Raw genomic sequence first — 8,134 nt, 5'->3', positions numbered from 1 at the left:
GATAGCCCTCTTCCTTGATTGCTCAACACCACCAACTGGACGTGCAGTCCTGTGTACCATGGCTATGCTGGGAAGCAGATGTGCCCTCAGGCCTTACTTGGATTCGTCACACGCTTTGTCACTGCTTTCTGTCAGCAGTATTCCAGATCTTCAGTACTTCTATTTAGAAGCCTGACAGTTTTGAATCAGATGGCTTCAAAAGTAACGCACAAGTCCTAACAGCAAGGAGGCTCGTGAACTTCTCTGTCTTGCTCCAGCACTCGAACACCCAAAAGCAGTGTAATGAAGCATTTTACTAGAAAGCTAAGGAAAGTTCAGGTGAGGCAGCAATATCAGCATCCCTACAGAAGCCTTGTGCATCTCTGACACGCTCGGTTTGTAGAAGCCCAAGGCTGTGACATTATGATCTGCCTTGAGGCACAAGGATGACCACGTACAACTGCATCCACAGGCACTCCCTCAGTGCTGCCTCGAGGCCCCTGCTGCACAGACAGCCTTCCTCCAGGAAGGCTGGATCAGAGCAACAGAGCACCGAGTACTGCAGGATCCACCAGACACTTCGCACCCTGTGTCCAGGGTGACAGAACACACACCCTCTGGGACAGCTCTTTACTGGACTGAGTCTGGCTTTTGTGAAGCTCAGACTGGTGTCCCCACCTCGCCGGACGTGCGTATCGGGGCCGGTCCTTTGGCTCCACGACTTGGGGGTGACTCAGCAAAAGGCTGAATGTCTGTGTGCAGGCATCCAGAGGAGTTGGCACGGGTCTGCTGGGGTTAGGAGAGCCCTATCACATCAGGATCAGCTGTTGTTTTCCAAGATGCTTAGGATTTAAATGACTAGAGAATCCACAATTACCCAGCGTGAAATCGCATCCTCATGCTTGGGCTCTTCTGAGGATTCCAGGAGGGCCCCAGGAAATGAGAGCTGGAAAGGCAGGAGTCAAACAAGCCTACAGGTCTAGATTAGTGCCCCTGCCAACCTCGGAGATGCCCTACAGGCAGCTCAGAGCACAGTTGCTAGCCGGGAGCATCTGCCACGGGGGAGCTGGGATGTGCCTTCCAAGCAGCTCGGTGTTAAACACATGAGCAGCTGTGCCTTCCAAGCAGCTCGGTGTTAAACACATGAGCAGCTCTGCTCTGCAGTCATTTATGGTTCTAAATGCCTAACTGCACGGTGTACAGTTAAATACTGTGAATGCCTGCACTCACTGCATGTGCACAGGACATTACAGTCGACATCTCTGGAGAAAAAGAATGAGTAACTGCTGAAAGATCACATCAAAAGAAAAGAGTTTTCAGTTTAAGAGCAGATGGAGAGAAGTGCTTCAGCAGAGCCCTTTCATAATCCTCTTGGTGCTGAACGAGAGCTCAGAGCGTGAACACACATCAAAAGTGGTAAAAGGCACATCCTCTGTCGAGGGGGGAGGTTCAATCCTAACCCACTCCCCGCTCAATATCCCCAGCCTGAACTCGTCTGGGATGCAGTGCTGGGTCAGCTGCAGCCCAGTCTCTCTGCACAGACACTGTGCCATTCAGTCTATGGCAGCAGCAGAGACAAAGACAACACAGTGTAAAAGCAGAGCTGTTAATATCTGCCATTAGTTAAAGCTTTAACCTTGGAAGACATTAAACAAACGAACTAAAACCGTGCCCTGACACAAGATGATCACGATCCATTAGGTATATTGTGTGCTACGAACCAGGTGTGAGACCAAACCCTCCTTCATCTCTCCAAGTGAGATGTCTGCTGTTCCTCTACACCAGCACAGTGCCGGGACCAGCTGCGCCTCAAAGCCTCCCCCAAAAATGGATCTGATCTCACCGGGTGCAACCCTGAGATTCAGAGCCCCTAAACCACAATGGGGACAAGGAGGGGTTCCTGCCATGGCCCTCGAGGAGGCAGCCACAGTGGATCTGGGAGGACTCATGGACCCTTCCACACTTCAAACCCAAACAGCAAATGCCGTTTGGCAGCGTGGCTTGGCAAACTTTGAGCACCAGTATTGAGGCAGGTTGGGTTTTCATTAGAGCCATTTGCATGGCACTGACCCAAACCAGTGTCTGAGTCTGGGGGCACTGCCACTGCAGATCTTCTTATAAAATGGCCAAGATTTTTCCAAGAGCTACCTCTGAGGGAGCAGCAACAGCCTGTCCAGCAACTTCTCCCGGTTTGAAGACGCTGGTTTTCCTCCCACTGAAGCCTGTCCCGCAGCATCTCTCCCTCACATGGGTGCCTGAGGCGGAGCAAGCACGGAGGGACGTGGAGCAGCACCTTTGGGGACAGTAACGCTGACAGGACGAGGAACAGCCGGGCTCTTTCACCCTGAAGCACAGTTCCACCCTGCCTGTCTGGACAGAAATGAACTATGACAGGCAAGGACTGGCAAGAAGGAAAAGGCACAATGCAGCTTTCCAGGGATTTCCTTTCAGTATTAAAGGATTTAATACCTAATATTTGCCCTCCGTGCTCAAACTCAGTGTCCTCAGCCTCACAGAAAGAATGTTTCCCTTCCCTTAAAGTAAAGCTTTTCTTACTGTTTTGAAACACATCCCAAGCTGTCCCTGTAACAACAAACTGATTTCCTTGCGTTGACCACAGGAAGAGATGGACAACTGTGGCAAGATAGTTCAAATGTCCTAATTGTAAACAGGATTCCATTGTATTCTCATTTATACCCCACAGCTCCCGCCATATACCCGCTGTAAAAACACCCCATAAATACAGTGACCACCCAGAAGTGAAGGACTGGATTCCAAGAGGTTGTGAGGAGGGATACAGCTCAGTTACACACGTGTTCTTGTTTATATAATTCTTTAGCAAAATTCAATTGAGCTTTAAAGAAAATAAAATTAAATATTGATGGCAACAAAAAGCAAATTTCTATAACATCTGCGTTGGAGAAATACGATCATGCTAATCAGAGCACTGGATTGGCTACAACTACAGCAGAAGGATTTCAACAGAAAGGAGACAATTTTTTTCCCCAAAGCAGCAAGTCCTCTGTGAGGTGTGACAGAAGTAAAAGGTTCTGCTCCTACACGAACCAAGGCTACAGAGGAGCTCAGTGTGACCTCATTACTGCAATCCACCAGTGCACTGCCGCCCGTCCCTCCACCACAGACAGCACTTTCCTCTGCTCCGAGAGGGAACAGCTACCCCCTGAAGTTTGTACCGCAGAGCTGCACTGAGCACTCCCACACCAACAACAACAAAGCTTGTCAAGTCTCGTGGATGCAGCTGACAAACACTGCTCGGCCCATCCACGGGGAGAAGCAGGGACACGTCACCACCGCTGAACCGAAACGGCTGGAAACGTCCAGAAATCCACTGCCTTCAGTGCAGTGCACTTGTTCTAACCTTCCAGCTGAGCAAACCACCTTCATGGCCTGGCCAGGAGAGCAGGACAGCTCTGGTATCGGCTCCTAGACACAAACGAGGAACCCAGCTACGAGGGAATTGCACAGCAAAACCATATTTTTATTTCTGATCTGGTCCAGTGTGCCTTCTAATTGCATAAAATAAGAAGGCACTCACACTTTTATCTATCCATCACTTGCTCAAACAACAACAAGATCCTGCAAGGAAAGATCCTGCATCTGAATTCCATCTGTCCTTGAACTAACTCTCTGCACTTCTCTGGAAATGAGCCATCCAAGATACTTTTGTTTATTCCCTCCACAGAGAAGCTGAGAACTTCCTATTCCTAAACATCTTTATTGCCAAAATCACCCTGGTAAAAGCTCACCTAAGGCAGAGACAGACTATTAATGTCTCATTTTACAGATTAGGAGCAGAAAATACAGCCCAGATTACTGTTCCTGATCCTTTTACCTGGCCCAGCATTATCAGACACAAAACGCCAGAGAGGGAGCTAAGCACTTTTACAAGCTGGGAAATGCAGAGAGAAGGAGCAAAGAGCCGGAGCAGTGCTGCCAGGAGGAACACACCAGTTCCTCTCACGGGTTATTTGGCTAAAGCCTACATCCTCTCATCAGAACTACCTAACCATGTGGGGATGGATCGCCAGCGCTGCAAGTGAAAGCCAGTTCAGTCGCTGTTCAGGTGTTTATCTGCAGTTACCTGTGGATGCTTACCTTGGCCTCAGCATCCTTCCCCCCCACTGAGCTCCTCTCCCCTCACGAACCCCAGGACATTTCTGTCCTAAGCCTACCCAGCAGTCAATCCAACCAAAAGTGCCGAGGCTCTGGTCGGTTTGAGCGCCGTCCCTTCCCCTTGGCCACGCAAAGCCGTGTTTTCACAACACACGGGTCTCCAGAGCCCCGGCCCTCCACGGGCTGCCACAGAAACACACACAGAGAACAAGGCACCAGCACTGCTGTCCCCCCCTTCCCGCTGCACCACGTTCCCACCTGTGCTGCAGAGTGTCAGGCCGAGGCACCGCACGCCAGCCGTGCCATCCTGCCCCGGACACAGAACGGGGCACAACTGTGAGCCAGGGCAAACACACTGTGCGTGACCAGGCTCTGCACCTCTGCCATCTGCCAGGCTCCACACCTCTGCCAGGCTCCGCACCTCTGCCATCTGCCAGGCTCCACACCTCTGCCATCGGCCGGGCTCCACACCTCTGCCATCGGCCGGGCTCCACACCTCTGCCATCGGCCGGGCTCCGCACTGGTGTGGACACGCCTGGAACAGCAGCCAGCCAGAGGAAAACCCTTGCAGGCTCTCTCAGGAGCAATTGGTAGGGACTCTCAACCGGGTACAACAGTAAGGGCTCATTTGATGTTTTCCCCTCTGCTCGTTCAGCAGCTAAAATCAGCACCGGAGGGGAACTTCTCTGTGACAGGAGGGATCACACTGCTGGGCAGAGGGAAGGGGACAGCAGCAGAACTCAGCTCGCACCTCAGCTCCGGTGCAACGCAAGCAGTGGTAGGACGGCACACGTCAGTTCCAGTCAGGGTAGTTTATATTTATTAGTGCAGAGGTGTAAAAATATTTGGTGGTGAAATGAACCCAGCGGATGTTTTTGCTGGCAGGAGCCCGGGAGTGACAACTGCACTACTGGTTGTGAAAGAGCAACAGCTGAGCATGTGTTGAGGTTGCTTTTGCACTGACAGCAAGGCATCCCACGCTCTGGCATTAATTGGATTATAGTGGCTTTCCACTTCCCACCCAGATCAATTGGCATTGGAAGGAATCCACTTATCACCCTGCAGAGGGAAAGGCTGAAGTGAGGAACTCCAATACCAGACTGTTCACGGGAGTTTAAGAGCCTTCTCTCACCCAGCCCCTGCCTCTAAGCTCCTTTCTTCCCTGCTTTCCTGTGTTTTCACTATGCTCAACTTCTTAGGCAAAACAATCAATTCGTATGACACAAAATAAAACATTTCTGGGAAGTTTCCATCCCCACCTCCTCTGCAAAGATAAAACAAAGAAACCATTTTAATCTTCGTTTTATAAGAAATCAGAAGGAACACGGCCCACGAACCCCATTTCCAGCATAACTTGAAGTCCAATTTCAAGAGCAGTACGAAAAGCTGCTCTCAAAGTCCATTCCAGGAACCCTGTTCGAGAAGCTGCTGTCCCAGAGAGATGTTACTCTGCCACTGCAGGGGTGCCCCTTATACAGTTGGAAATTAATAGCCAGCAAATGCTTTGATCTTTCCTTTTACTTTTTCTCAGAAGTATGTGATGACTTTCAATAAATTCCTTTGCTTGGAACTCCCTGGCTCCACACTACAAATTCAGTGCATTTGTCAGCATTTGAGGGGGCACAGCCATACTGGGGACATTGCTGACAGATATTCCTCCAGTCCAGACAACTTTTTAGAGCTGGTAAAGCAGACCCTGGGCTTCGGCAGAGCAAAATGGGACTGAGGTAAGTAAGTAGTTACCATACAGTTTTTCTTTTGACTACAAAGACACAAACCAACGCAAAGTCATTTCGGTTTTGTCCCGTATAATAAGGGAAGGAAATGGAAGAGTGAGTGAGGAATCAAGTGGCAGTAAGGGGTCACGCCAGGAAATGAAGTGCCTGGTACCGAAACCTTCACTAAGAACGCAAATACGGTCTGTCTATTTTGCAGCACAAACTTTCTACACCTCAGAGCTGTAAAACTCGTGGAGTCACTGAGGCACCCACGATGGGAACCTCCATCACAGAATATCTAGAATATCAGACAGAGAATGCAATGAAACCAGGCCAAGTGCACATCAGCTGCTTTGCTGGGATGCCGTGACACATTGCACGTTAATGGTGTGTGTCCTCTGCAGGCACAGTGCTAAGGCTTGTTTTCCCAAAGAAACAACACTCTCAAAGCTTTGTCCTGCAGAAGTCGATCCCAACTAGGGCAATCCTCTGCAGGTCTGTTTGAAAAGGTGTTTAATACAGCCAAGATCTTCCCACATTCTCAAAGCAAACCCCCGTGCAAAGCTGCCACACCACACGCAGCCTCTGAGACAAGCTGGGCTCCTTTCATCAGCCAGGGAGAAAAAACAATATCCCCACTCAAAACAATGGGTAAAGGAAGGTGAGGGCTGTCCTTGGTGTGACACAAATAACAAACCTGCTCACTGTCCTGCCAGGGAATCACATGCTACCACCTGCTGCAACGTTCCGGCCAAGCCCCGCTCTCCGATAGGAAGGACCTGACGATTCCCACGGAGTCCACAGCCTGCACCTATGTAAATATTTCACTCCAGCACTGAGCTCTCTATCAATTATACAAAATACTCTTTGTTACAGCATCAAAAGCCATCTATGCAGCCATCAGCCAGCCATAAAACAGATGCTGCGGGCCATTCCCTACCCTTGGACCTTATCCACCGGCAAGAAAGGACTGACTGAGGTTCTGGTAGCACATGGCACTTCTCTTCCGTGACCACACAGGGCATCACTGTCTCCTGAGCTGGTCTCTGGTGTAACTGCTTAGAATTGAATTAAATACCCATGAGATCCGAGGAAGACAAGCTTTGTGTCAAGCCCTGCACAAGATCCCAGGGTTGCTGGAGAAGCAAACGCTCCTCCTTACACCCCCCAGCCACTTTCCCCACGTGGACCACGGGCCTTGCTTTGGGAACCACTGCCACTGTCAGATTTTCATGAGGAGACAACTTCCACTTAAAACAAGTTCTCTACAAAGAAAAGCCTTGGCAACCACTATTTAAAAAAAAATTAGAATACTCTGGAGAAGAAACTCCCACAGAAATGCTTTTCAATGATTTTGAGGTGCAATATCTAAAACAAACATTCATATCACGCCACAAACTTTATGGGACACAAAGTCCTGCTTGGTTATCACTAGAGCAGCAGATCAGTTGCTACAATACAACACAGAAGGTGGTAAACCCCTTCCTCCAGGCACCTTCTTGTTTGCTATGGCAGGATTTAATACACTGTTGATCAGATCAAACTCACAGAGACTTGATAACAAAGTGTCTGCTTTGCCACCTCCTGAGCAGGAAGGCTTGTGCCCTATTGCCACCTGCCAAGCCTGTGCCCCAGGTGACAGGCGGCGTAGGGCACACCTGGAGCACAGCCGGGGGGGCACATTCCAGGCTCTGGGTGGCCAGAGGCTGGCACTGGCTGTGTGGGACCACCCCAGCCCTCTGGCTGCAGCAGCATCTTCCCCCTGGCTGCCCGGCCGCCAGCCCTCGCTGGGCCCTGCCCGGCCAGAGCCCTGGACTTGGATGGACTTCACGTGCATCTCCATTATTCACCCAACACAGCCCTACAGCTGTTATTTCACCTTTTGAATCACCCGAGCGTGTCACAATCTTCCTTTTCTCTGATGTTTGCAAGCCGGGGGTGTGAGGCCGAGAATGTTTTCCAGGAAACACAGGGATACTCAGACATGGCAGACGCTACCTAGGCAGTGCAGGAGGGCTGGAGAAACTGCTTTTCCAGTCCCACAACTGACACCTCCTTTCCCCCCTTCCCTTCTGGCACCTTTATATTCAATGCATTTCCCTGCAAGGATTTGAACCTTAAAAAGCATAAAAACAAGTCAAGAAAAGATGCCATGAAAGAAACCAACACTTTCCTTGTCAAGGATTACAGCAGAGCTACGCAAATGAGGCTGTTCATAACAACTGCAACACTAAATCCTCTGGGAACATCCACAAAACATCCGAGGGATCAACGGCAACCAGCAAAACATGGTTGACAGCACT

Source organism: Lepidothrix coronata, unplaced genomic scaffold (assembly GCF_001604755.1).
Source record: "Lepidothrix coronata isolate B3197 unplaced genomic scaffold, Lepidothrix_coronata-1.0 Scaffold318, whole genome shotgun sequence".
NCBI classification, from domain to species: Eukaryota; Metazoa; Chordata; class Aves; order Passeriformes; family Pipridae; genus Lepidothrix; species Lepidothrix coronata.
The sequence above is the reverse complement of the archived record's forward strand: the minus strand, read 5'-3'. Positions refer to the sequence as shown.